Below are 27,028 nucleotides of genomic sequence, written 5' to 3'. Positions count from 1 at the left end.
GTAGAGTTCAGTCATAGTAAGTATACTCATGCTGTTGTGCGGAAGATCTCCAGAACTTTTTCATCCTGCAGGACTGAAACCGAAGGCCCATTAAACAGTAGCGCTCCATTTCTTCCCCCCACCAAACCACAGTTCTCCTTAGTGTGCTTTATTATTCTCCTACTGTGTGCTTAGTACATGTTGGCCTTGAGGAATTAATAAGGCCGGTTGTGGAGAAGCAGCCCAGCTCAAATGGGAGGAGGGCCTTGGGCCTGTGGTAGCTAGCTGGAGAACGGCCCTTATCCCAGCCTCTTGTGTCTGTAATTCCAGTCCCTACTGCATTGTTAAGTGAGTGAGTGAGTGGGTGAGGCCTTGGGCAAGTGCCTCACCTCTTGCAGCTTTAGCTTCCTGCCTGCGAAAGGAAGATAACAATACCAAGCTCTCAGGGCTGTTAGAAGGAGCAATGAGATAGCTTCGGGCCTCACACACAGCAGGTGTGCAGTAAATAGTGGTTGTTATTTATAACCTAGCTGAGGAGACTAATAAGCTCAGAGCAAGAGAGGACAAGACTTCTTTTCTTCTACCATTAAAGCCCAGGCCTCCTGTGATTGTCATCCTCACTGATTAAGAGGGAACAGATCAAATCCAGGTACCCTAGCCTGGCCCTCAGCATCCTTCCTATCCATTCCCAGCCTTCCTGTCTAGCCTTATCTCCCGGCCTTCTCCCCCAGGGACCCTCGGTTCCAGCCAAACTCATCTCCCAAGCATGCTTTGCTCATTCCTTCTTTGTCCCTGAGTTCACACTGTTCTGGTTTTCTGGAGTGCTCTTCCCCACCCCAACCTCCCCCTCTTTCAAGACCCTACTCATGTTTGAGTTCGTTCCTGGAGCCTTCCCGGGCCACCCATCCCCAAAGCACCTCTTTTGCGTTCGAACTCCTCTGGCATTTTCTGTCTCTATCTCTCCTGGCTTTTACACACTGCCCGGGGTGATTCTTTAGTGAATTCCACAAGCACCGAATGTGTGTGTCATAGTACAAGAGTCCGGGCTAAATTCCCATGATGCAAAAATGAAAAAACGTAAAGGCCCTTGTTGTTCATGGGGTGTATAATGCAGGAAAGGGTTAAGAAAGGTCTTCAAAAAGTGGCAATTCAAGGTATAAGGTGTGTGGCCTACGGTATTGTGGGGGTTCAGAGAGGGGAATTGGTCACCCCAATCCTGGAGCAGCACCCCACACAGCAGGTGGTGTTTGATGTGAACTTGGAAGAGTGGCTTGCAGTTCAGCAGAAGGAAGAAGGATCAGCGTGCAGAGAGGTGCTGAGAGCGTGGGCTGATGAGTGGGTTGTGTGAAGGGAAGCAGAGGAGAAAAGCCTGGACAGGTAGACAGTGGGCCTATTGTGGTGGCCGCACATGCGCAGCCCAGGAATTCCATCCGTCCATCCATCCATTCACCCATCCTTCCGTCCACGTGAAGTCGAGTGCCCACCATGTGCAGGCGCTGAGCTGCTGCTGGGGAGACAGCAGTCAACACTGGGAGGCCCGGGAACTCTGTGGGTTCTGGCATAGGGGCTGCAGAAGAAGGGCTAGGGCTAAGGAGGGAGGGTCTGGGGTCTGGGAAGGGGGAAAATCATGGAGGGGAGAGCACTGGACAGCTGTGAGGAATGGCAAGGAGAGGACCTGGACCAGGATTGTTTTGAAGGCAGAGCTGAGGACTTACCTGGATGGGGCTGGTGAGGAAACAAGGAAGGGGGGTTGGACTGAAGCTGATTCTAAGCTGGCTGACTGTCGGTGGGCAGCGCCATTTGCTGTTCGCAGTGCTTACAATCCTTTCTCCAAGTAGATTGGAAGCCCCTTCTGGATGTGGATTGCAGCTCCCTGTGTGTTCTTCCTGGCCCAGTGCTCACTGCTGAGTGGCACAGAGTGGGCACAGTGTGGACCTCTGAAATGGTCCTCAGGAAATGAATCCTGCACCTTCTACAATGCCAGATTTGCATCCATGGCAATATTTACTTGTACACGGGCCTTTTTCCAGAGTCACGTTCTGCAGAGAGCCTAATGTCTCCTGTATATATTTTTATTGCCCGAGTTAACTACCCTTCCAACCTCGCTCTGGTTTTCTCTCTCCCTTGATGGCCATTTTCTGCCACAATGTTATAGCTCCACGAGATAACCGTGGATGTGGTGGAGGTGGAAAGAACGACATGGCCTGTTTCTTTCCATCAGCCCCTCACGTAGGGTACATGAGTCAGAGTCCCGTCTCAGTAAAGTTATATCGTTGTACAGATCTTGAAACTTCAGATCATTTGTCAGGGGTCAGAATTACAGATGTTAAACCCTCAATGCCGAGGGTCTACCCAGGGCTGGCATGGATAGGTTTGATGTGGATAGGTTTAACGTAGATACAGTACCTCTGTAACTGCCCGTAGCAGACATCACTAATCGATCACACCATCATAACTGGGGAGCTGGGGCTCGGGTTCTGCGCGAGATGCTTCAGGCACCCACTATTAGCGGGGTGGCATTGGCACCGCAGCTGAAACCAGTTTCAGGCGGCTTCTGTGTCTGTTGATTGAATAGATTCTCAGGAGGAGGCTGCTTCCCCAAAGGGTGGCCGTTGTTGGACACAATTCACCGTGGAGTGGCTTCCCAGCAGAGTGATGACTTAATTTTTTTTTTTTTTTTTTTAACCTTCCTGCAGGAATATCCTAGGATCTTCTCTTATCTGTCAGCAGCCAAGGGGTTTTGCAGGGAATTCAAAGGAACAGGTCAGTCTGGGCTGGTCATGTGGTCTCTGAAAGTGTGTGTTAGAAACACTCAAGTCTCCTGTGCCCTTAACTGTGGATTGGGGAGGGAGGGCAGAATGGGACGCTGATATTTTCTAGATGTCTCTCTGTCGTTGCTCTTGACTTTGAATTGATAAGCTCCTTCAATGGGGCTTTGGGGGCTAGGGAGACAGTTATCCCCCTCCCCACTATTTCTGACTGCCAGTTGGGGTAGTACTCTCAACTTCTTTCCTAGCCACCCTGATTATAGGGAGGAGACCTAGGGAAATAGGAGAGGCCTATAACTTCCTGCTTCCTGTCTCCTCCCAGCAAGCTTGGGGGCCAGGGTGGAGGACCTCCCGCTAGCTGGCCAGAAAAGAATCTAGGGGAATCTGGCCAATCCTACCTATTTCTGTCCCTTCATACTGGCCGGGGCAGCCAGGCCCTGGCCCTCTGGTTGCCGCCTCCCCCCACCTCCACCGGCCCTCCCTAGGATCCTAATCTCTGCTGAAGAGGCTCCTGGGGTCTTGCTGATAGCTTCTTTTGTTCTTAGCACTAGCGCATCAAGCCCCCCCCCCCCCCATCCCCACTGGAGCTAGGCGGGAGCTGTTTGGCAGGTAGGCAGCCCTGGTGGATGGGGCTGATTCAGGTTCCCTGGGGTTGCTGCTTACAGACCTGGGCCTTTTTGTTTTTTAATTTATGTGTGTTTTATCCGGTGGCTCCCTCCTGCTGGGTGATTTGTAAACCTCTCACCTTCCAAGAATTCAGCAGTGTGGGGGTGGGGAGGGGGGTGGAGGGTGGAAGGGTGGTGCTGGCAGACTGCTCACCTTGCCAGAAGATTCCTTTCTCCACGAGTTCCGGGGGAGGTGCTATGCTGGCCCCCAGTGGCCGGACCTCTTCTTGTCCTGCCATACTTTGCATATCATACTTAGGATGCCAGCGCTCACAGTTGTCACCATCATCAGGGAGCCTCCGTTTCAGACTCTTTATGTCTACAATGAATGTAACCGAAGTCCTATCACATCTTACTTTAAACCTCCCTGATTTCACCCAGATCCTGTGAGGTAGCCCTCGTTTGCCCCCACATTACAGTTGCTGCAGCGGCTCGGGGCAGGGCCAAGAAACATCTGGAGTGGGAGGTGGGGCAGGGATTCCAGGCCGAGCAGCCTGACTCTGCAGCCCCTGCCCTTCCCACTGCAGACCTGCCCCTCCCGGTGGCTCCTGAGAATTGCGTCCGGGTCGTCCTTTGGCCTGCTGCGCGCAGGAATGCCAGAGCTCCCATTTTAAGTCTCCCCCCCTCCTCCCAGGGGCCGGGATGGGGTGTCTGCTTTCACGTCGCAGCTCTGGGATTTGGAGCACCGCCTGCGGATGGACAGCGGCGCAGGCCCGCCGGGCCCAGCAGCCTGAGCTGTAGAAGTCTGGTGGGGAGCAGGCAGCAGGGAGGGAAAGGCTGGAGGACTCAGCACCTCCTGGCCGCCCGCAGGACCGCCTGGCCACACACGGGACCGCCTGGCCTGTCGTGGAGACTCTATGGGGCCTGCTCTTGCCGGGGTGATCCTGCCAGGGCGAACATGGGGGTGACAGACAGGCCCTGACATCACCAGTCGTTTCTGGCCAGAAGACCCTGGGGAGACCTGAGGGAGGGACCCTCCAGACAGGAAGTTTATTTTCTCCTATAGGTCTTGGCCTCGCGGGGCTTTGGTGTTGTCATTTCTCATAGTGCTCTTGAGCCTCTGGGATGATGGCCAGCTCCTGGGATGGGGGGTTTCTCATGTGGCTCCGGCCTCTGCCTCTGATGGGCTTTGGACCTTTGGCAAATGAGTTGCTTTCTTCAGGCTGGTTTCCTCACCTGCAGAATGGGGGCCCGGACGGTTCCTTTAGCTCTGACGAAGGTGGCCTCTGAGTGGGACGAGGGGGTTTTGGCTGCCAGTCCCAGGGTTTCCCAAATACGTCCTCCTCTCACCAGGGCCCTCTCTGCCTGGAGCCTAGAGGTGGATGGAAGAGGAAAGAGTGAAGTTAATGGTTAAACCGGAGGCCCTGATTTCTGAGGGAAGTCGGACTGGGGGCGGAGGTTGTTTGCAGAGATGGTCTGTGAGGTTGGTGGTAGGGTTCTGTGGCCAGAGTTCCGTCCCATGCTGTGGCTCTGCTGCCGCTTTCATTTTGACTGCCTCCTACCCCTGCCTGATGCCTTTAGGAGCTAGAAAGTTCCACTGCTGCCCTCCAGCCGGATGAGTCAATAATTTCGACTTCAAGTAAAGCCCCAGCATCATGAAATGAGAGTATCTGCCTGGGTGTAGTCCAGCTTCCAAACCCTTTCCCTCCTCTCAAACCAACAGCTCAACCTGAGCTGGTTGAGGCCGTCCTGAACGGGACGCAGCTAGAAGGAGCGTCACTGTGCGCATGCTTTAGTTTATACTCTCAGAAGGGAAATGTGGATTGTTTCCTGACTATTCATTGTTTAATACTATCTTTGCTTTTGAGTTTACCACATCCCTTCTCCCCTTGTTTTCCTTCTCACTCCCCACACAGTGGCTGGAAATGAATTGTACATCGAATACTCATTTACTTTTTGAGAGTCTTGTGACCCTTTTTGTGTTCCGTGGTCAGTGTTCGTTCAAATATCTGACCTTGTGATGGGGATGGGAAAGGAAAGGATGTGGATGGATGGCTGTCCAGGGGGTCTGAAGAGTCAGACGGCTCAGCAGACCCCCTGGGAATGCCTCCCGCCCCCGATTTTTGGGGGAGGCTTGACTCTCCCTGCAGGAAGGCTGAGGGTCCTGTAAACCTGGCACAGGATCTGGGTGAGTCTTGGCCTTGGCCTCAGCAGCATAGGTCACTGCTAACCCTTACAGTTCCTTTGTGCACATTTGAAAAACTGCCCTTTCTCAGGTTAAAAAGAAAAATTAAAATGAATAAATGATTGTAAAACCTGAACAATGTCCAGCTGTGCCGGGGAAGTCTCCTGGAGCTCCTGTGGGCAGTATAGCCCAGGCTGTCTGCACCGGGATACGCGCACCACCTGCCACCCCATGGGGGCACACGTGTGGCCCACGGTGGCACAGTCTCCAACCACTCCCAGGGAAGGCTATGGTCCGGCTCTGAGTGGGGGTAAGGGCCTGGGGCTGGGGCTGGGGAGGGGCCTTTGAGAACAATGGCAAGGGGGAGGGAATGATGGCGGGGAGAGGGGGCTTCTCTGAGCAAGGCTGGAACAAGGTGCGGCCAGGCATATGTGTCTGCGTGTGTGGGGGTTAGTCTATATGTGTTTGCCCCAGCGTGTGTGTGGCTGGGTGTGACTGTGTGGGTTTGTGTGGGAAAGAGTTCTCTTGCACGGTTCTGGGACTTGGGTGAGAGGCCCATCTGAGCCCTTTCAGTCCATCATTACATACCTGTGATGTGAATGCCTCATCCTTAGAGGGTGACCGCAGACTCGAACACAGCACCCGGCAGCCATTCCTGAGCACTCTCACCTGGCCACCTGCCGCAGGGTGGAAACAGGCTGAGGGTCTGCCACTCTCCGACAAGCCCCGGAGTGGGGGGTGGCACCTGGGACAGAGGGAGCAGATTCTGCCCGAGCAGGTCCCCAGCCCCCATTTGGGCTGCACCCTAGAAAAGGGCTCAGAGGGGCAGGGTGACTGGCTGGGTTTGAATGGAATGACATGTTGTGTTTTAGAGAAAGCGTGGTAGAGGTCTGGGCTTGCAATTTTCCACTTGTCTTAATCCTGAGAGATTCTAAACGGCTTTGTTTAAAAAACTGGACGTGTACATTGCAGCTGCCTAAGGGAGGAAGCGCTGTTGGGCCCCCCAGGAAGGCAATTAGGTTTGAAGCCAGAGTTTGGATCTGAATGCTGCCTGTGGGACCTGGAGGTTGGGGATGGAGAGCCCTAGAGCAGCCCCGAAGGCATGAGTCACTCTGAATTAGCAGCCATTGCAAATTGGCTCCCACTTGCTGCTGGAGATGGGCAGGTGGGGAGGAAGCTTCAGTTCGGGCCATCACCCGCCATCCACGCTATGGGCACGGAGAAGGAAATGGGTTGGAACTCTCTGTCTGGGCTCTTCCCTTCTCCAGAGAAGCCAGAGAAGCTGGAGATGGTGGTGGTCAGCCAGCCTGTGTCTGTGAAGGCCCCCTTCAAGGGACCGTCGGTACCTGTAGTGCAGAGAGAATAGTATGGTACGCCATCCCATGTGGGGCAGGACTGGCTAGAACTTTCTCCAAGGACCCAAAGAGGAACCTGGGGGAGATCAGCCTGGGCCTCAAGGGAGGGGTGGGATTTTGAGAAGCAAAGGAAGGGGTTCTTTGAGCTTTTGCAGTAGTGGAGGTCTGGGTTGAAATGGGTGTGACCTGGAGATGAGCGCAGGGAAGAGGGAGGGACACAGCTGGCAAGAGAGGGGGCTCCACACGGGGGGTACCTCAAATGCCACCCAGAGGAGAATTATATTCTAGGAGGCCAGCAGTAGGGAGCCAGTGTTGGTCCCTGAATGGAGGAGTGACAGGCTGAAGGGGATGTTTTAGGAAAAATCAGCTTGTAGCAGAATTCAGGGTGAATTTTTTTTTTTTTTACATACTCTTCTTTGTTGTTGTTTCAAAAATAACTACAAATTCATTATAATAGTTGTACATTACATAAATTGTATAAAAGGAAAATCTCCTATAATCCTGCCCTTCAGAGATAGTCACTGTTAATACTTGGGTTTTTATTCTTTCCAGGTATTTTTATAAGTGACTGGCACCCAGCTGTCCACCTATTAACTTAACAATTCCCATAAATAGAATTGTGTTACACTGACTGGCAACTTCTTTAGCCGTCTTTCCACATCAGTGCATAGAGAATGACCTCATTCTTGGGAAGAGCTGCGTGGACTTGCTGGATGAGTGTTGTATTGATTGCTGATCGCTGCAGAACAAACCATCCCCAAATGTAGCAGATGAACACAGGAAACATTTTGTTTGCTCATGGTTCTGTGGCCTCGCCATTCTGGCTCGGCTCAGCTGGTCTCATTACCTAAGCTTGGTAATGCGGCGGCAGTCACCTGGGGCTCTGCGGGGCCCGGACAGGCTGGGAGCCTCTGCACCTGTCTGGTGATTGGTGCTGTAGCTCACCTGGGTCTGTCTTCGCCCATCAAGGAACTTGGTCTTTCAGGTGCAAACAGGATCTCCAGGATGTCTTGGGATCTAGGCTCTGAGGTCTAACATCCATCAGGTGCCTGGTCAAAGTGGGTCATAGGACCGACTGGTTGGAACCCCGGGGCTGGGGAAAAGACTCCACCTTGTGAAGATCCGTGTGTTCAGGGCTGGGAGGACAGGGATGTGCAGTCCCGTCATGTCCCCGCAAGGAGGAGAATTAGACTACTTGGGAATAGACCCCACTGGGCTTTGGAATACAGCACAGTCCCCTGCCCTTCCCAGGCACCCCCCCCCACCCGCCTTTACCATATGGGTCAACCTGGGAACCTGGCAGGGACAGGGCGCTTGATCTTGTTGGTTGAGAGGTGTTGTTGGAGGTGGTGTGGGGCTTGTGCTGGCAGGGGCTTGGCGTCAACCTAGGATCTGGGCTCTGGAGCAGACAGCTTCTCGAGCTAGAGCTACCAGAGCTGTAGAAGGAGGGCTGGAAGTTCTGGAAGCTGCCAAGAGCTCGGCTGCTTAGTACCCCTTGCTGATTTTCATGGCGTCTGAAGAATGAGAGTCCCTGAGTGACAGCTCTTTAAGAAGCCAGCTGGCCACTCCAGATCTGAGCCTCGGCTGGGAATTCATTTATGTATCCACCAGCAATACTACAGCTACAGTGCACCAGACTTTCTCCACATCCTCTCGTAACCGCAGATGGGAAGGAAGAAGACCCGGGCCTGTATAGTTCACAGGCCTTCCTTCTGAGACAGCGCGATGGACTTGACATTTGGACTTCCCACAGTGTATTTGTTTTGAAGGTTTTCTTATCACCTGCCATGGTAGCGCTTCTCTCCTGTGAAATGTCACAAGTGGCCGGGAGGCAGAAGGAAACAAGGGAAGAAGCAGCTCCAGGTTCTCAGTGAACCCCCCGTTCTAGCTTAGATGATTCCATAGCAGGGCTGCTGGTGAAGTGCTGGTCAGCACTGATCATTCATCAAACTTACCTCTCCCCAGAGACTGTAGAGGGGACTCGATGAAATATACTTTCCTAGCACAACAATGTTCTTTAGCCTGTCATCTGCCTCATGGTTTGTGCATTCATCAAATGAGAACAAAGGTGGAGTGGGGTTTCACATTTGAAAACCCCTTGGTGTTTTATTTTCTCCCCGCTGCCTCTCAGCGTCTCTTGGAAAAGAAATGTTTTGAGACTTAAAGATTCTCTGTGAAAGTGTAGTCCACACTGTGCAGCTCAGTCTCTGGGTCATTCTTCTTCCTCCTGCTCCACTGTGCTGTGGGGACACTGACCCAGCTCGGTGAGAGAAGCAGGTGAGGAGTGTGGGGAAGGGTAAGCGGCCACACCAGGCTCGGAGCTACCTGGATGCGTTGGGGGACCTGGTATCCCAGCACTGGGCTACTGTTGGGGGGTTAATGATGTCTGATCAGCTCACAGGGCGGACTGCACACCAGCGTTTAGGGTTGAGGAAAAACGAGCAAAGCTGAGTCTGCAAACCTTGAGAAATCTGGGATAACAGCAAGAAAAGAGACCTCAGCAACTCCTTTTGGCCGAGGAATTGGAAAAAACTGGGTGAAAGACCCTAGCCTGCTTCATCGGAGAGTTTGCTTCTTGAAGCATATATAGAGTAGGTACCTCCCCCATAAGCAGATCCGAGAGGCCTTTCCCTGATTCCTAACTTCTCTGCCCATCCCTCCACTCCAGTTTCAGGTTCTCTGTAGATAGGAGGGTGGACACACTTCAGCATGCCCTAAAGTCATGCTATTAATTCACCAACAAACAGTTATTGACCATTTTTGTTCCTTTTCTTAATTAAATGGTTTTTTAAAATATTTTATTTATTTGAGATAGAGAGTGAGATAGAAAAAGCGTGAGTAGGGAGCAGAGGGAGAGGGGGAAGCTAGTTCCTTGCTCTGCAAGGAGCCCAGTATGGGGCTCAATCCCAGGACCCAGAGATCATGACGTGAGCCAAAGCAGACTTTCAACCGTCTGAGCCACTCAGGTTCTCAATTTTTAAAAAATTAAAAAAAAAATTTACTTAAGTAAGCTTCGTAGTCAGCATGGAGCCCAGTGTGGGGCTTGATCTCACAATCCGGAGATCAAGACCTGAGCAGAGCTCTAAAGTCCAATGCTTAACTGACTGAGCCACCCAGGTGCCCCTGTGCACTTTGATTCTTTAACGGTCTGAGGCATCCCTTTTGATCTGACTGCTCTGTGTGACTAGGGCGCGTCCATTCAAGATGGCAGCATGAGAAGATCCTTAACTCACCTCCTCTTGTAGACACAACAGATCTACAGCTACCTGGGGAAGCATTTCCCTAGAAAAAGACCTGAAAACTACTGGACTGAACTTCTTCAGAATGGATAAACAGGCCACATCGAGATGGGTAGGTTAGGCAGAGGCATGGTCTTGCCAAAAACACCACCCCCAGCATGGTGTCCCACTTGCGGGAGGGATCCCATAAATATGGAGCTTGTCCCTGTGTAGAGAGAAGTTTGTGCTCCACATCAGGTACTTTAATCCTTGGGACCTACTCCATAGATGAGCCCCCAAAACATCTGGTTTTGAAAACCAATAGAGCATATGTCTGAAAAGAGGGAACCTTAAAGAGTGGGGGCAGTCTTAAAGGGCTCCTGTGTAGACTCACTTGTCCTGGGATAGGGCGGAAGCAACAGTTTGAAAAGCACTTAGACCATAAGTGAAAGAGGTTCATTTGCTCTTCTTGAAGTGTCTGCCAGAAGGGCAAGAGGCTGTTGGGACTCACTCTGGGAACGGAGACCCTGGCGGGTGCCATTTTGGGTATCCTCCTTCTATCCTGTAAGTGCAGGCGCTGGTGGATGCCCTTTTGTCACTCTCCCTCTACCCTGCCTACATGGGTGGATGTCCCCTGTGCTACTTCCTGAGACCCTGCATAAGCCCGTAGGACAAAAGCCCTGCCCCCACCTGTTGTCCCACTGAGGACCTGCCCAAGCTGGCCTGTGTGTGTAGCCCACACAAGGGATGCCTGAGCACCTAGCTCCAGTGACCAAGGGGGATTGTGTTTCTGGGTCATACAGGTCTGAAACAATGGGAGAGACAGTTCTTGGCAGACTGCCATCCCGGCACTGCACAGACAGCAGACTGATACCACCCCCAGATATCTGATGGAAAAGGCCTATTTACCTGTCCTGGAGTTTTAGCCCAAGGGGCAGGGTTCGGGTTTGCCACATGAATAGGGGCTCTGGAGGTGCTTTCAGGGAATGTGGGGTACCACCTTTGAGCAGAACTTGCTACACCCCAGAAAGCTTGTTGGTACCTCTCAGAGGGGAGCCTCACATTTGGAACTATCACTGAGGGTACATCTCCAGAGTACTTGTTTAACAGGCCAGCAGGGTCAATGATTATGATCCTATAGGACTCTATATTTGCATACCTGAAAACCCGCTGCGTGAGGGTCTTGCTTCCAAACAGCCTGAGACCAGGTGCTGACTTAAATCCCTCTGTCTAGAAAACTGACAAATCTTGTCACACCCTCCAGAACTGAGACCCGCCTAGTTAAAATCAGGCTGCTTAGATAAGCATAAAATATTTCAAGAGACAAACAAGAGCTAGGGCACAGTAAAACAATAAAGTTCATCTCCTACGTAAGGCCACTCCTGCAAGACTGGGAGGGAGAGCTCTTTTACCTAATGTAAAGAGCTGTTTCACCTAATGTGTAGAAACATGAAAACTTAAGCAAAATGAGGAGATAGAGGGATATGTTCCAAACAGAAGAGCAAGGTGAAACCCCAGGGCGGAAAAACTTTAATGAAACAGAAATGAGTAATTTACGTGATAAAGATTTCAGAGTAATGGTGCTCACCAAACTTGGAAGAAGAATGGATAAACACAGTGAGAACTTCGACAAAGAGATGGAAAATATAAGTACCAAACAGAAATAGTAGAACTGAGGAATACAATAACTGACTGAAGAATATACTGAAGGGTTTCAACAGCAGAGTACCTGCAGCAGAAGATAGAATCAGTGAGCTGGAAGACAGGGCGGTGGAACTCACCCAAAAGAAGAGAAAAAAGAATTAAAAAAATGAAGGTAACCTAAGGGGCTAAAGGGACAACATCAAGTGGAGTAACATTCACATTATAGGAATCCCAAAAGGAGAAGAGAGAGAGAAAGAGGCAGAAAACTTAGTTGAAGAAATAATGGCTGAGAACTTCCAGTCGGTTAAGCTGCTGCCTTTGGCTCAGGTCATGAGCCTAGGGTCCTGGGATTGAGCTCCACGTTGGGCTCCCAGCTCAGCAAGGAGCCTGGTTTTCCCTCTCCCTCTGCCTGCTGCTCCCCCTGCTTATGTTATCTCTCTGTCAAATAAGTAAGTAAGTAAGTAAGTACATAAATAAATAAATAAAACCTTTAATAAAAAATAAAGTAAAAAAATACACAAAGAAAATATCAACAGACCTAAAGGGAAAAATTGACAATAATACAATAATAGTGGGGACTTTCATACCCCTATTTGTCAATGATTAGCTCTTCCAGTGGAAAACAATAAGGAAACATTGCATTGACCTTAAATAATGTTTTAGACCAAGTGAACCTAATGGATAATAGATAGCAGAACATTCTATCCAAAAGCAGCAGAATACACAATCTTCTGAAGAAGATTAGGACATTCTCCAGGTTAGATCATATGTTAGGCCACAAAACAAGTCTCAATAAATTTAAGAAGATTTAAAAAATACTCATTAGAGAGAGAGAGAGAGAGAGAGAGAGAGCAAGCACAAGCAGGGAGAGAGGCAGAGGGAGAGGGAGAAGCAGATTCCCCACTGACCTGGGAGCCTGACATGGGGCTCCATCCCAGGACCTGGAGATCATGACCTGAGCTGAAGACAGACACTTAACCAACTGAGCCACCCAGGTTCCCCAAATTTAAGAAGATTTAAATCATATCAAGCCTTTTTTCCAACCACAGTGGTATAAAACTAGGAATCAATTACAAGAAGAAAGTTAGAAAAATCACAAATATATGGAGATTAAGCAACATGCTATTGAACAACCAATGGGATAATGAAGAAATCAAAGAAGAAATGAAGAAAATACCTTGAGACGAATGAAAATGGCGCTACAATGTAGCAGAATCTATGGGATGCAGCAAAAGTAGTTCTGAGAGGCACGGTCCTAGTGATAACTGTCTACCTCAAGAAACAAGAAAAATCTCAATTAAACAATCTAACTTTATATCTAAAGGAACTAGAAAAAAAATAACAAATGAAGCCCCAAATTAGTAGAAGGAAGGAAATAATAAAGATTAGACTGAAAATAATGAACTAAAAACTAAAAATATATAATATATATAACAGAAAAGATCAGTGAAACCAAGAGCTGATTCTTTGAAAAGATTAGCAGAGTTGACAAACTTTTAGCTAGTCTCACTAAGAAAAAAGAGAGGGCTCAAATAAATAAAAGTTAAAGCGGATACCAAGAAATGCAAAGGATCATAAAGACTACTACAAACACTTACATGCAAACAATGTGGACAACCTAGAAGAAATGGATAAGTTCCTAGAAACATACTATGTTCCAAGACTGAATCATGAAGATGTAAAATAAATAAATAAATAAATAAAATAAATCTGAATAGCCTGGTAAGGAGATTGAATCAAAAACTTTCCAACAAACAAAAAGTCCAGGACCACAAGCCTTCCCTAGTGAATTTTATCAAACATTCAAAGAAGATTTAATACTTAACCTTTTCCCAAACTCTTCCAAAAAGATGAAGAGAGGGAATGCTTCCAAACTCATTTCATGAGATCAGCATTACTCTGATATGAAAACCAGACAAGGATACCACCAAAAAAAAAGAGAAAAAAAAAAAAGAAAAAAAAGAAAATTATAGGCCAATATCCCTGATGAACAGCAATGAAAAATTCCTTGGCAAAATATTAGCAAACTGAACTTAACAATACGTCAAAAGCATCATATACCATGGTCAGTTGTGATTTATTCAAGGGATGCAAGGATGTTTTTCAATGGATGCAGAAAAAGCACTTGACAAATTCAACATCCATTTGTGATAAAAACTGTCAACAAAGTGGGTAGAGATGTAACATACCTCAACATGATAAAGACCGTGAGTGACAAGCCCACTGCTGACATCATACTCAGTGACAAAAACTGAAAGCTTTTCCCTTAAGATCAGAAACAAGAAAAGGATGCCTACTCTTGCCACTTTTATTTAACATAGTATTGGAAGTTCTAGCCAGAGCAATTAGGCAGGAAAAAGTAATAAAAGTCATCTAAATTAGAAAGGAGGAAGTAAAACCGTCACTGTTTGTGGACGTGATTTTATATTAGAAAATCCTAAAGACTCCACCAAAAAACTGTTAAAACTAATATATGAAGTTGGTAAAGTTGCAGAGTACAAAACCGATATACAAAAATCTATTTTTTTAATAGACTAAGAATGAACTATCAGAAAGAAAAATTAAGAAAACAGTCCCATTTCAAACTGCATCAAAAAGAACAACGTATCTAGGATTAAATTTAACCAAGGAGGTGAAGGACTTGTACACTGAAAACTATGACATTGATGAAAGAAATTGAAGACATAAATAAATGGAAAGATATTTTGTGCTCATGGATTTGAAGAATTCCTATTGTTAAAATGTCCATATTTTCCAAAACAGTCTACAGATTTAGTGCAACCCCTATCAAAATTCGAGTGATATTTTTCACAGGAATAGAACAAACAGTCCTAAGGTTTGTATGGAACCAGAAAAGATCCCAAATAGCCAAAGCAGTCCCTAGAAAGAAGAACAAAGCTGGAGCTGTCACACTCCCTGATTCAAACTATACTCCAAAGCTATAGTGATCAAAACAGTATGGTATTGGCATAAAAACAGACACAGAGATCAGTAGAACAGAGCAGAGAGCCCAGAAATCAAACCATGCATATATGGTCAGTTGATTTACAACAAAGGAGTCAAGAACATACAATAAGGACAGGACAGTCTCTTCAGTAAGTGTTGGGAAAACTAGATAGCCACACGCAAAAGAATGAAATTGAACCACTGTCTTATACCATACACAAAAATCAGCTCAAAATGGATTAAAGACTTGAATATAAGACCGGAAACCATAAAGCTGCCAGAAGAAAACATAGGCTTCACATTGGTCTTAGTGAGATCTTTTTATATCTGAATCCAGAAAGCAAAGGCAACAAAAGTAAAAATACACACATGGGACTACATCAGATTAAAAAGCTTCTGCACAGTGAGGGAAACCACCAACAAAATAAAAGGGAAACCTGAGAGATGATATTTGCAAGTTGCATATTTGATAAGGGGCCAATACCCAAAATATGAGAGAACTCCTAGAACCCAATAACAAAGGTACAACCTGATCAAGAAATGGGGACAAGAGCTAATAGACCTTTCTCCAAAGAAGACATGCAGATGGCCAACAGGCCCATGAAAATGTGCTTGACATCTTTGGTCATTGGGGAAGTGCAAGTCAAAATCACAATGAGATATCACTTTGCATGTGTTAGAATTATAAAAAAGACAAGGAATAACAAGTGTCGGCAAGGATGTGGAGAAAAGGGAGTCCTTGTGCACTGTTGGTGCAGCCACTCTGGGAAACAGTATGGAGATTCCTCAAAAAATAAAAAATAGAACTGTCATATGATCCAGCAGTTCTGCCTCTGGGTATTTATCCAAAGGAAACAACACTCATTTGAAAAGATGCATATACTCCTATGTTCATTGCAGCATTATTTATGATAGCCAAGATATGGAAGCAAGCTAAGTGTTCATCAGTGGGTGAATGGATGAAGATGTGGTGTATACATACAATGTAATGAATGCTCAATAAAAAGATGACATCTTTATGACATTTATGACAAGGATGGACCTCAAGAGTATTACACTAAGTGAAATACGCAAAGAAAAATACTCCGTGATTTTACTTATATCTGGAATCTAAAACACAAACAAATAACCAAACCAAACACAGATACAGAGAACCATTGGTTGCCAGAGGGGAAAGGGTTTGTGGGTTGAGCCCGATGGGGGAAAGAGATCAAGAGGTACAAACTTCTGCTTATAAAATCGGTAAGTCATGGGGTTGTAATGTACATTAGGAGGTCCGTAGTCAATAACATTGCATTGCAAAATTGAAAGTTGTTAAGAAAGTGAAGCTCAAAATTTCCTATTGCAAGAAGAAGAATTTTTGTAAATTTGTATGATGACAGATGGTAAATAGACTTTATTGGGATGATCATTTTGCAATATATTCAAATGTAGAATTATTATGTGGCACACCTGAAACTGCTATAACATATATCAATTATAATTCAATAAAAAAGAAAAAACTATTTGAATAGGGTATACATGGTGGGCAGTGCATCATTAAAAGAGAAGAGTAATGGGTTGATTTAGCCGAGGTAGGGTTCTTGGCTACCGACCATCTCCGTGTGTGTTTCCCTATCCGCCCCCCTCCCTCCCGGGCTCAGTCCTCCAGCATCCTGGCACCAAGGAGTGGGCTCTCATGGCCCAACAGGAAGGCAGGAGGTGGTTGGAGATGTAGTCAGAGCCCTCTCTGTCTGCCTCAAAGGGGAAGCCTGCCTGGACGCCCAGGGGACTCTGCCTTGGGCTCCAATGACGGTTCTTCGGTTCTTCGTGCCAAGAGCAGCAGCTCCATCTCTGGAACGTGTGTGTGACTTCCCCAGAGGGGCCACACTTTCCTGGTGGATGGGGCAGCTCAGGGCAGGTGCTGCCGTGCCCAGGGCTAGGCGAGCTGGTGGGTGCTTCAGGCCTGGTGCGCTTGGCCTGGACCTCACAGGCTGGAATATCGGGTAGAGGGACCCTCTCCCTCCACAGAGCTCCCCTTCTGACGTTCCAGCTAAGCCTGAGGCACCTGGGAAGGCAGAGTCCCTAGAGTTGGAGGACCCAAATCACACACAGTTTCTTCTCCCTGGGAATACTTCTGGGGTGCTAGCCTTTGGGGTACTCGTACTGATTGGAGGACCTGCTTACGCCAAGCAGGGAAAGCCACAGGGTTGTCCCCAGTTCTGGGGCATGGCTGGCAGTCCGGTGTCCTGGGCCCTCATGGTAGCTGGCTCTGGTGGTGTGAGTGCTGGTCAGTCCAGGCGGAGGTACTTGCGGGAGCCGTTCTCTGTGGGCTGGGCTGGGGGAGTGGGAGAGGCTTAAGGGGTGACTAACCTGACTCTGGGGCAAAGGAGAAGGGGAGGTCATTCTTCAGACGGCAGGGCCTGTCTCCTTGGGCCTGCACCCAGGAACTAAAGCTTTAGATGCTGCCACATTGTAGACACAGTGACATAGACCCTGCTGCCACCTGCCTTTCCCAGTGCCCAGGTTCCAGGCAGCATTCATGTTTCCAGAGGATGACTCCACAGACTTCCAGACCTCTGTAGCCTCTACGGGTGTTCTCTGACAGGCAGGGTCTTTTCTAAGGGCCCCCAGTCTCTGGATCTTCATTCCTTCTGAAGAGCCGAGCCCTGGATGTTCCCTTCCACTGATGCTTGCCTGTTTTCTCATTGTCTGGCACCAGGTGGGCACTCTGATATTTTTGGAATGAATGAATATTGCATTTGTGATAGAAAAAGAAATGTATCTCTAATCTAGCCCATTTTCCTGGACACTGAGAGCACTTGCTTGATTTAAAACCATCTGTCTTCATAAACGGGTGTTTGAGTGAGTTTGAAATGCCTCTGGGGGAGGAAGCAGGACTCCTAGGTCAGGAGCTTCCTACTCCAGGGCCATGGCTCTGCCGGAGCGACTCATGCTGCCTTTTCTCCTGAGAGGAGGTGGAGAGGAGGCCACTGCTCGGAAATTCCACAGTTGAGGAAACTGAGGCTGGTTTCCCCAGGATCTCCAGGAAGCTGAGCAGAGGAGGCTGGAGCCAGACTTCTAGATCCTGACCCTGAATTCTATTTTATTCCATGCCCACACTTGCTCCCATGTTCCTCGGTTCACCCAGGGTAGCTCAGAGTTCCTAGTACTCTGTGTGTGAGGTGACCTCGTAGGGCCTGGGGGGCAGCATTGTAGGAAAACATGCACCCCAAATGAGCAGACCCTTGGGGACTGAGAGAGGGCACGTGTGGGGTTATTTTGGGTTTGGTGGGCTGGGCTCAGATCTCTCTGGCATTCCTGGCTACTGGCCTCTCAGAATTGACCAGAATGGAAGGATGATAAGAATCGAGGCTCCAGGAATAGCTCAAGAATTTGTTCATTCTTAACCCCTGTAAAGAGGTGGCAGCCCAACCCAGAGCCCACAGTGAAGATGGGGCTGAGGGAGGGTGCTGCTATGGAGATGGGGAGAGAAGGAGAGTTCAGATAACTTCCTCTTCCTCCCCTGGGGAGGTGGAGGGGGCAAGCCTAATGCATGGCTCAGGGCCAATCTGATATGAGCAGGATTTACAGGCCACAGGAATGTCCCTCCTCCTACTACACCATCCCTGCCTCTTAAGGGGGTGGTCTCCTGGGAACTTCCACTGGCTGGGTCAGTGTGTCTAGCTCTCTTGGATCTCTGACTGCCTCTTTCTGTTTCTCTGTCCTTCTCAGACTTAGGCAGGCATCAGGGCATCTGTGGCCTCGTATCCTCAGGGAAGCTTACATCTTCCTCCCTTCCCCAGAGTCAGGCCCAGAGTCACTTTTGCTCCGTGTACGAGAGGGAGATGTGTCCTGATCATCTACCCTATAGAAGTTTAGGAGCTCCGTGATGCCAGGAACATGCCATTGGCCTGAAGGAGCTAGATTGGACATGTGAGATACCAGTGTGTAGACATTCACATACTCTCTAGCATCGTCTGGACAGTTCCTAGGGGCAGTTGGGGCTGTAACAGGCAGAGCAGGGCAGTAGACAGAGCAGTCCACCAGGAGGCAAGAAGCCTGGCTTGTCCTGGACCAGTCACGTTACTTTTCTAGGCTTTACAATTTTTTTTTTTTTAAATATATAAAATGAGGAGTCTCTGATCCCTGAAGTCCTTTCTGGCTTAAGAACTATCTGCTTCTGGGGGTTGTAGGGAGAAAGAACTTTCTCAGGTGGGTGCGATGTTTTTGTGCCTCTGCTCTTTGTTCCCCATGGGGTCCAAGGGTGGGTGTCAGCTGGTGGCTGAAGGCTTAAGATGTCTCAGCTGGGCCTCAAACTTCTCTTCTGTTCCCTGGACACTCCTGCTTAGGAAAACCATAAAGTCTGATGTTAGGTCTAAAACATCAGTTGCCCTTGTCCAGGACGAGGTGTTCGTCCCTTGACCTAAAGGATGAGGTCCAAGGGCTCAGGGCCTGCACCTGCCCCTGGACAGCCTCACTCCTTCTCATTTGGAGCCACTTTGCCCCTTCTGTTTCTGGAATGCCAAATTACCTATAGCCCCTGTCCTCTCTCCCCATGCAAGTTCTCATTTCCCGTTGTTTCCGCTGTGGTCTGCTTGCTTGAAAGGCCCCTCCTGTCCTGCGTTGTGCTTTCTCTTACCTGCATTGTTTTTAGCAAGTTGGAAAATGGGCTCAGCCATTATTTCTTTGAGCATTTTTCGGCCCCCTCCCCCTTTTTTCTTTCTAGAATTTCAGTTTCATGTACATTAGCTTCTTGGATGTAGTCCTACAGGTTGCTTAATCTTCTTCAGTCTTTTTTCTTTGTGTGCTTCATTTGAGATAGTGTCTATTGTTCTGTCTTCAAGTACAATGCTGTTTTTTTCTGCAGTGTCTACTCTCGTGTTTGTTGCTTCCATCCAGTGTCTTTTTCATTTCAGATACTATTGTCTAGAAGTAGGTTTGGCTCTTTTTTATATCTTTCATATCTCTTCTCATCACGTGTATGTTTCCCTCAACATTCTCGAGCAGATGGAACATACTTATAATCTCTGTTTTTCCACCCACGTTGACTAGTTTTGTCATCTCTGTCATTTTTGAGTCTGATCTGTTAACTGATTTTTCTCCTGGTTGTGCGTCATGTTTTTCTGTTTCTTTGAATTATGGGTCATGGGTTATGGGTCATGTTTCTGTTTCTTTGAATGCCTGCTAATTTTCAGTTGGATGCCAGACAGTGTGAACTTAATGTTGCTGGAGTTTGTTATATTTCTTTAAAATATATTTATTCTGGCCTGCATTTAAATTGCTCGGGATCAATTTAATGTTTGAGGCTGGCCTTTCAGCTTTGTTAGGGTAGATCCAGAGCAGCCTTTAGTCTAGGGCTAATTCAGCTTCACTGTTAAGACACCACCCTTCTGAGGACCCTGCCTGGTGCCCTGTGGAGAGTGGATGCTCTCCACTTTCGAAGGGGGAATGGAACTGCTTTATGGCTCTGTGTGTGCTCCTACTGCTTTCCATTGATTCTCTTCCCAGTCTCGTGAAGCTTCACTCATGTGTGCGGACTCGCTGGAGAGCCAAGGGGACTCCTCTGCATATCTCTAGAGCCCCTTCTCCGTGCAGCCCCTCCTCTCTACTGTTCCACCTTGTATTTAGCTCTGCAAACTCTGATTTTGGTCTCCTCAGCTTGGTGAGACCACTGGACTCCATTTGGTCTTTCCCTTCTGTGTGACTGTGTGCAAGCCACCCCCAAGCAGGCGGCTGGGCAGACGGAGGACTCACTCTTTTGGTTCTGTGTCCTCAAGGATTATGGTCCTGTGCTGCCTGTTGTCCCACATCTGAAGGAATTGCTCCATGTGTTCAGTTCAGTTTTCTAGCTGTCTAAAGTGCGATAGTAGAGTCAGTCAGGCCCCATTACCTCACCATGGCAGTGAGCCCAAGTCCAGTGTTTCTCGAAGACTCACCTCAGGCATCACTTCCTTCCCCACTGGGGAAGGAGTTCTGCAAGACCCCACAAGCAGCATATTCTTGTTTTCATAATTTTGTCTGGGCTTGTTTGTTATTTCTCTAAGTTATCTCTCTCCAGAATACAAAGATGAGATGGCATCATTGTTGTTACCAAAGAGAAGATAGTATTTCCTTTGTGCCTAGTTCAGTGCCTGGCATCAATAGGCAGCCCATGTTTGTTGACTGACTGAGTGGATGAGAAACGAAAGAAGCTGTATGCTAACCATGCCATGTGGTTGCTAAGAAGAACTGTGGGTATGGTGTACAGACTCTCTGTGTTCTGCAATATTGGGTTTTGTTCATCCTGGTTGGGACACTTGGTAGATCTGAATTTATCCAGACAAGGGTGACTAGGTTGCTGGAAACCATACCACATGACAACTGGATGAAAGCTTTGGGAATGTTCTCTTGTCTGGAAATTGTTTTTATGGAGTGTGAAGGGGGACACAATTTTCTATTTATTTTATAAAATTATTTATTTCACGGGGTGGGGGGAGAGAGAGAGAGAGAGAGAGAGAGAACACGATGGGGGAGGGGCAGAGGGAGAGAGAGAAGCTGACCCCCAGCTAAGCAAGTGCATGGGGATAGGACCCATAGGCAGGAGGGGCTGCCAGTCATTTTCCAACATGTGTGGGATTGATGTGGAAGAAGAGGGCTTAACCCTGTCATGTCCTATGGCTTCAGAGAGCCAAACCTAGGACCCATGGGTGAGGGGATTCCAGGAGCTCAGATCTGGATCCAGTTCCAGGAAGAACTTTCTAGAGCCATCTAGCAGACAAATGGGCTATCTTGGGAAGTAGTGCACTCTTCATCATTTTTGAAGTTTAAGCAAAAACTGATATTTATGAATCCTGGATTTTGTGTTTGGGATAGTAAGATTAGATCTAATATTGTGTGAGATCATCTCTAAGATGCTTTTCTACTCAGTGATGCTAAATCTTACCTCTACCTTTGAACCCCAAGATTCTTCCTTTCTTGTAATTCCCAGTCCCCAACACTCCCCCCCCGACCCCTGAATATGTGTTACTGTTTGGCGAAACTCCTCACGCACCTTCATCCTTGCCTGAAGTGGCCTTGAGACTGACGCTCACGGTCTGTGCTTGTTGCCGTCGTTCTGATTTCAGCCTGCCTGGCACCCCCTCGATGGGCTGGTTCCTTATGTCAGTGCCTTGTCCCATTGTCTTCTGTGTCTGGAGACACAGTGCCTTTGAGACAGCGGATGACTCTAACAGAGTTAGGCCCTTGTTCTCCCACCTGCCTGCAGCTCTTCCCAGAGCTTGTGAGCATCGCTCTGAACTGACCCCGCCACTCTTGACCTGTTCGTTGCCTTGCGTCTCTAAGACTGTGTCTCTTCCTCCAAGAGCCTCTTTCTTCCCTGGACGGAAAGCTCCTAGGGAGGTGTCACCACCAGGTCTAGGATGGTGTAGCATGCCTGCTGTGGAGGCCCGGTTAGTAGGGGTGGCGACAAGATTCAAGAAGATTCAAGAGAATCTTCGAGAACCTGCCTTTTCCCATTTTTAATGTGGCCTCTAGGGAGCTCCAAATGAGATTCCAGGCCAAGAGGGCAGGGTGAGGTGTGGCTCAGTGGCTGGAGGGGAGTGTAGAAGCCGACTAAGAAGGGACCAAAAGCCAAGGGCCCCATCTTCTGCTTCCCTTCAGCTGTTGTTCAACCTCTCCTGGAAGGAACCTTTGTCAGGTCACTGACACATCTTGGTTGTGTGCTGGGGACTCTGTGGTGCCTCCCTGGGGCCCTCATTGTTTCTGCAGCAGACAGCTGTGCCCAGGGGTAGTCACAGCCCGGTAGGCTTTGGGGTAAGGGCTTTATGGGAAAGGGGCCCGAGATGAGAAATCATCAGTGCCCTGGCCTGACCCCAAGTGGCCTTGAGCTCCTGAGAACCTCTCCTCTTCCTTCCACTTGCTGAGGCACCCACCCATGGTCATGGACGTGAGGAGCACTCTTGAACTTGGACTTCGGTTCTCTGATCCTCTTAGCCTCTGTCAGACAAGTTTGACATGGAGATGCCTTGTTTCTTCCTCAGCAAATGGGAAGAGAGTGGCTGCACTGGGGAGCTGGGGGATGGGCTCGTTTGCAGGACTAATGCTCGAGGCTCCTGATCCCAGAGCAGCTTTCACTGCCCTGGGTGGTGTGGGCCTAGCCTTTTCATCAGCAAAAGCATAGCACCCCTTGCAAATGAAGAGTCCTTTCTCTCCATTTTATCTGGAAACTGATCTGCCTGGTGGGCTGCAGCCCAGCTACATTTGGGCAGGGTTGGTGCCCCCACCAGAAAGGGAGTTCCTGGAGAGAAGGTGCATAGCTCTGCACGTTTGCTCTGTATGTCCAGCATGGACACAGCCACGGGCACGAAGTAGGAACTCGGGAGACATTTGACAACTAAACTTCCTCTGCATGCCAGAGGAAGGAGGCCCAGCATTCGCGTGGCTGGAACCAGCAGTACCTGCCCTGAGCCATCTCACAGGTGAGGCAGGCGTGCCTCGGGGAAGGAGTGTGCCAAGCCCCTTGCTCCTAGATGGGAAATTTAAGTGTTCGGTCTCCCAGCCGCCTGCTTATTCTGTTGGAGGGCTGCCAAGACAATCATAAAAACAATGATATAATTACAGCTAATATCGACAGAGTGCATTGTGTCATGATGGGTAGTATTTTGGCCTAATTCTTGAAATGCACTCACTGAAATGAGGTTTTCTGAACTTGTTCACCCTTCCCCGTGGCCTTCTGCACAATCCCCTAGGGTCTGCCTTAGAACACATTTGCCCTGGATGTGAACATAATAAAAACACATTCACTATTCTTGTCAGTGTCTTGCATGGTAGCTGTTGTCTGCATGCTGGTGGGTGTTTATATCGGTGATCTTTGTGGTCTCTAAGTGGTTATCAGTATGGGATTTGCTCCTCTGTGCTTCTGCCGGTCGTCTGTTGGGCACTTGCCATGGGTAAGCAGGTCTTTGACACCAGGGGCTCAGTGGGGCTTAGTACCTGGTGCGCCCACCTGTCTCAGGACCTCAGACCTGACCCTGGTTCCCTGGGCCAGGAACTCTGTGTGTGTGTCCTTCTCTGTGTCAGTCTCCTCTCAGCACTCAGGGGCCCGTGCTCTGGCACTGAAAATTGGCCTGGGCGATGCCACTGGAGAAACATTTTGGGGTCTTCCATTTCTGTAGGGTGCCCCACTGTGAAAGCACCAAGTCATATGCCCAGGCATCATCTTCCTGTCATTTCCCCCTGACAATGACCTTGAGAAATGGCTAGAATGAGGGTTGTTTTTTTAGAGGAGCCTCAGAGGACTGACAGCTTGTAAGTGGGGGCTGGGGACTTGCGATTCCAATACTGGCCTTGGCTTGCCTCACCCTAAGTGTTCTGAGACTCTCTTAACCCACAAATGCTTGAGGGGCTCCCCAGGCCAGGCACTGTTCTGACTCAGGGGATCCTCAAGAACTTATATTTTGGTGGAGGAAATAGACAATAAACAAATAATTTAAGTTCTGTACTATATTGGGTGGTGACAAATGCTGTGGAGAAGAGTGAAATAGGGAAGATGGTGGAGGATAGGGAAGGGGCCAGAGATTATGGGTTAAATAGAGTACTCAGAGAAGGCCTTACTGAGGAAGTGAATTTCAGCAGAGACGGAAGAAGGAGATGGAGCCAATCCTGAAGATAATCTGGGGGAGGTGCATCCCATGGCAGAAGGAACAGGATGTGCAAAGGCCCTGAGGTAGGAGTGCGTGAGGCTTGTTCAAGCCCATACAGATGGAGTGAAGTAAGCAAGGGAGAGGTCATGGTACTCAGATCGCATAGGGCCTTGAAAGGAGTTTTGAGGACTTTAGCTTATATGATGACAAGGTGGGAGCCAGTGGGGGAATTTGATCAAGGAGAGACAGACCTGCCTTATATTTTGAAAAGGACCAGTGACTGCTATGTTGAGAGTCGACAGACAGTATGCAGTAGCAGCAGCTACAGTAGTAAGTGCTTATTTGAGTACCCGGCACGGTTGCGTTCAATCCCCCAGACAACTCTATCTCCATCTTCCTTAGGAGGAAACCCAGACTCAGCTGGTAGAGCCAGCTGTCAGTTTAGGATGATCGGATTGCAAAGTTGGTATTCTGGACTGTTCTCCAGTCTTCAGTGGCAAAGGTACGGATTATTTAGGATGATGGCGAGCAAATGTTCTGGCGTGGTGGTCAGGCTGCCCCCAGGCCCATTCTCTGGCTACTGTTAGGTGACTAGCGGGCCACCCAGAAGTGGGGAGGGGCAGGCTGTCTCCTTGAACTCTTGGTCGGTCATTGGTCGTTGGGTGGAAGCATGAGCAAATTGCTTCCAGATGAGAGAAGGCAGCTTGGGGAGTGGAATTTGTGCCCTGTCTCGGGATAGCAGCCTCTCAGGGCCCAAGAGGGCCCTGTGTCTTTGTGTTTGGCATATTAGACAAGCTCTGTACTTACAGACCTGGAATTTTTTGCTACTGGCTGGGGCTCAGCGCCTTGAGGTCGGTGGGCTGGAGGCCACAGCAGATGGTCTTCCCTCTGGAGCCAAAGCCTCCTTCTCTTTCTGAGTGAAGTCTGGGCCAAAGTGCCCTGTATTTTATGTCCCCCCTTTTCTTCCAAGTAGCTTAGATCACTTTCAGAATGTCACTTCCATAATCCTCTTATTTATTGCTCCCTAAGGAAGTAGGAAGATTTTTCCTTGTCTTTCAAAAAAAGTGCTGGGGCAGCTCAGGCCGTAGAGTGCGCGGCTCTTGATCTCGGACATGTGAGTGTGAGCTTCACATTGGGGGTTGAGTTTGATTAATAATAATAATAACAAAAAAGTGCTGCTGGGTGGAAAATTGGGGTCAGGGGGTGAGGCTGGGGTGGAGGGAGGGAGGGAACCTGGAGGCCTGGGCCCAGGCCTGGATGCAGCCTTCCTGGAGGGGGCAGGGCGGGCAGAGCTGAGCTGAGCTGGGAAACTGGGGCTTCTGGACTTGGGGGTTGTTCCTTTTACCTTTACCGCTGGCTTTGGTGTCTGAGTTTGTGGGAGGTGGGGCTGGCCTGGGGACTTCCTGCCCTCCCCTAGTGTGTGGTCTCAGGGAGCTTATGGCACTGGCAGTGTGAAGTGAGGGAGATTTTTTTAAAAAGATTATTTATTTATTTGAGAGAGAGAGAGAGAGAAGGAGCACAAGTAGGCAGAACAGCAGGCAGAGGGGGAGGGAGAAGCAGGCTTTCCGCTGAGCAGGGAGCCCCATGCGGAGCTTGATCCCAGGACTGTGGGATCACGACCTGAACCAAAGGCAGCCACTTAACTGACTGGGAGAGTCTTGCAAAGAGGTGTTGGAGGGGGCAGTGCATGTCAGCCTGGACCCTGGTTCTGGAGCTGGAGCTCAGCCTTCTACCCGCCTCCTCCCCGCCACCTTGAATACATACCACCTGCAGTGCCAGACCTCAGCAGTGGTAGGGGAGGAGGGTGCATTGTTCCGCAGGATAGAAACAGACCAATTTGGGAAGGAAAGTCTCCTTCTGGGCTTCTCAGATCCTAGCGGGTTTCCAGCCACAGATGCAAAGCAAACAGGCCCTGACTTTGTTTCTATTTCAGAAACCTCACTGCTGCTGACATGCCCCTGTGGTGGAACGCGACGTGGTCATGGGGCTGTGGGAGTCCAGGGAGACTCCACTTGGGGCTGCTAGCCATCTTCTCCTGTGGGGCTGGGGGGAAGGGGCTCTATCAGCCTCCATCAGTCTGAGTCAGAGTGGGGGAGGGGCCAGACGTTACTGGGCTTTGGGTGCTCCTGCCCTGGCCGGCCAGCCCATGAAAATCTGCATGAAGACTCCGGGTGGCCAGGCAGCACTGTAAAGGGTGGGAGGTGGCCTGGAAACTTGGATTGCATTCCTAGACGGTTTGGCTGACCAACCAGGGGACGAGGGCCTTCTTTCTAGCCTCTGAGCCCCCAGGATATTTCTGAGCTCAGGCTTTCACGGGTGGGGTTGAGGAGACACAGCCCAAATACAGAGACCCTCCCTGTCCCTGCCCAGTCCCCAGATGCCAGGTCCCTTCATCTGGACCCTTCGCATATGCCTGCTGTTAGGTCCGGCTTCCCCTTTCTGTTAGGGCACTGGCTTCACGGTCGTCTGTGCCCTCTCAGGCCGACCGATGCTCCAGGGACCCTTAAGCCATACCTGCAGCTGGCCTCCTGCTGGTGGTATTTTACTAATTTGTATATCACCTTGTTGCAGAAAAGAGGGTTCAAGCAAACCCAAATACCTGGCAATATCCCATGCTCCTCGGGCCTGGGTTCATTTGTCCCTGACTTGCATCTCCCCTGTTGGCTAGGACTCTCGTCTGTGGTCAGCTAATTGATGCTCTGTGTTGGGACCCCAAGGCTTTGCAC

The 27,028-nt window shown here is 49.1% G+C and overlaps 1 protein-coding gene across 3 annotated transcripts in view; it reads left to right on the top strand.

Annotated features, from left to right (window-relative positions):
* TSPAN9 (tetraspanin 9) overlaps nt 1-27,028 on the top strand; it is a 192,299-nt gene that overhangs the window by 2,180 nt on the left and 163,091 nt on the right. For 2 of the 3 annotated variants that reach the window (XM_045071683.1, XM_045071684.1), the window contains exon 2: nt 2,676-2,742. The exons of the other annotated variant lie outside the window; for it this stretch is intronic. The gene's annotated coding sequence lies outside the window, so the exon portion shown is untranslated. The remainder of the gene's footprint in view (nt 1-2,675; nt 2,743-27,028) is intronic. 3 annotated transcript variants of the gene reach the window in all.

This window comes from Mustela putorius, unplaced genomic scaffold (genome assembly GCF_011764305.1).
Source record: "Mustela putorius furo isolate JIRA1106 unplaced genomic scaffold, ASM1176430v1.1 tig00003988_pilon_pilon_pilon, whole genome shotgun sequence".
NCBI lineage: Eukaryota > Metazoa > Chordata > Mammalia > Carnivora > Mustelidae > Mustela > Mustela putorius.
This window is presented reverse-complemented; position numbering and strand designations above follow the sequence as displayed.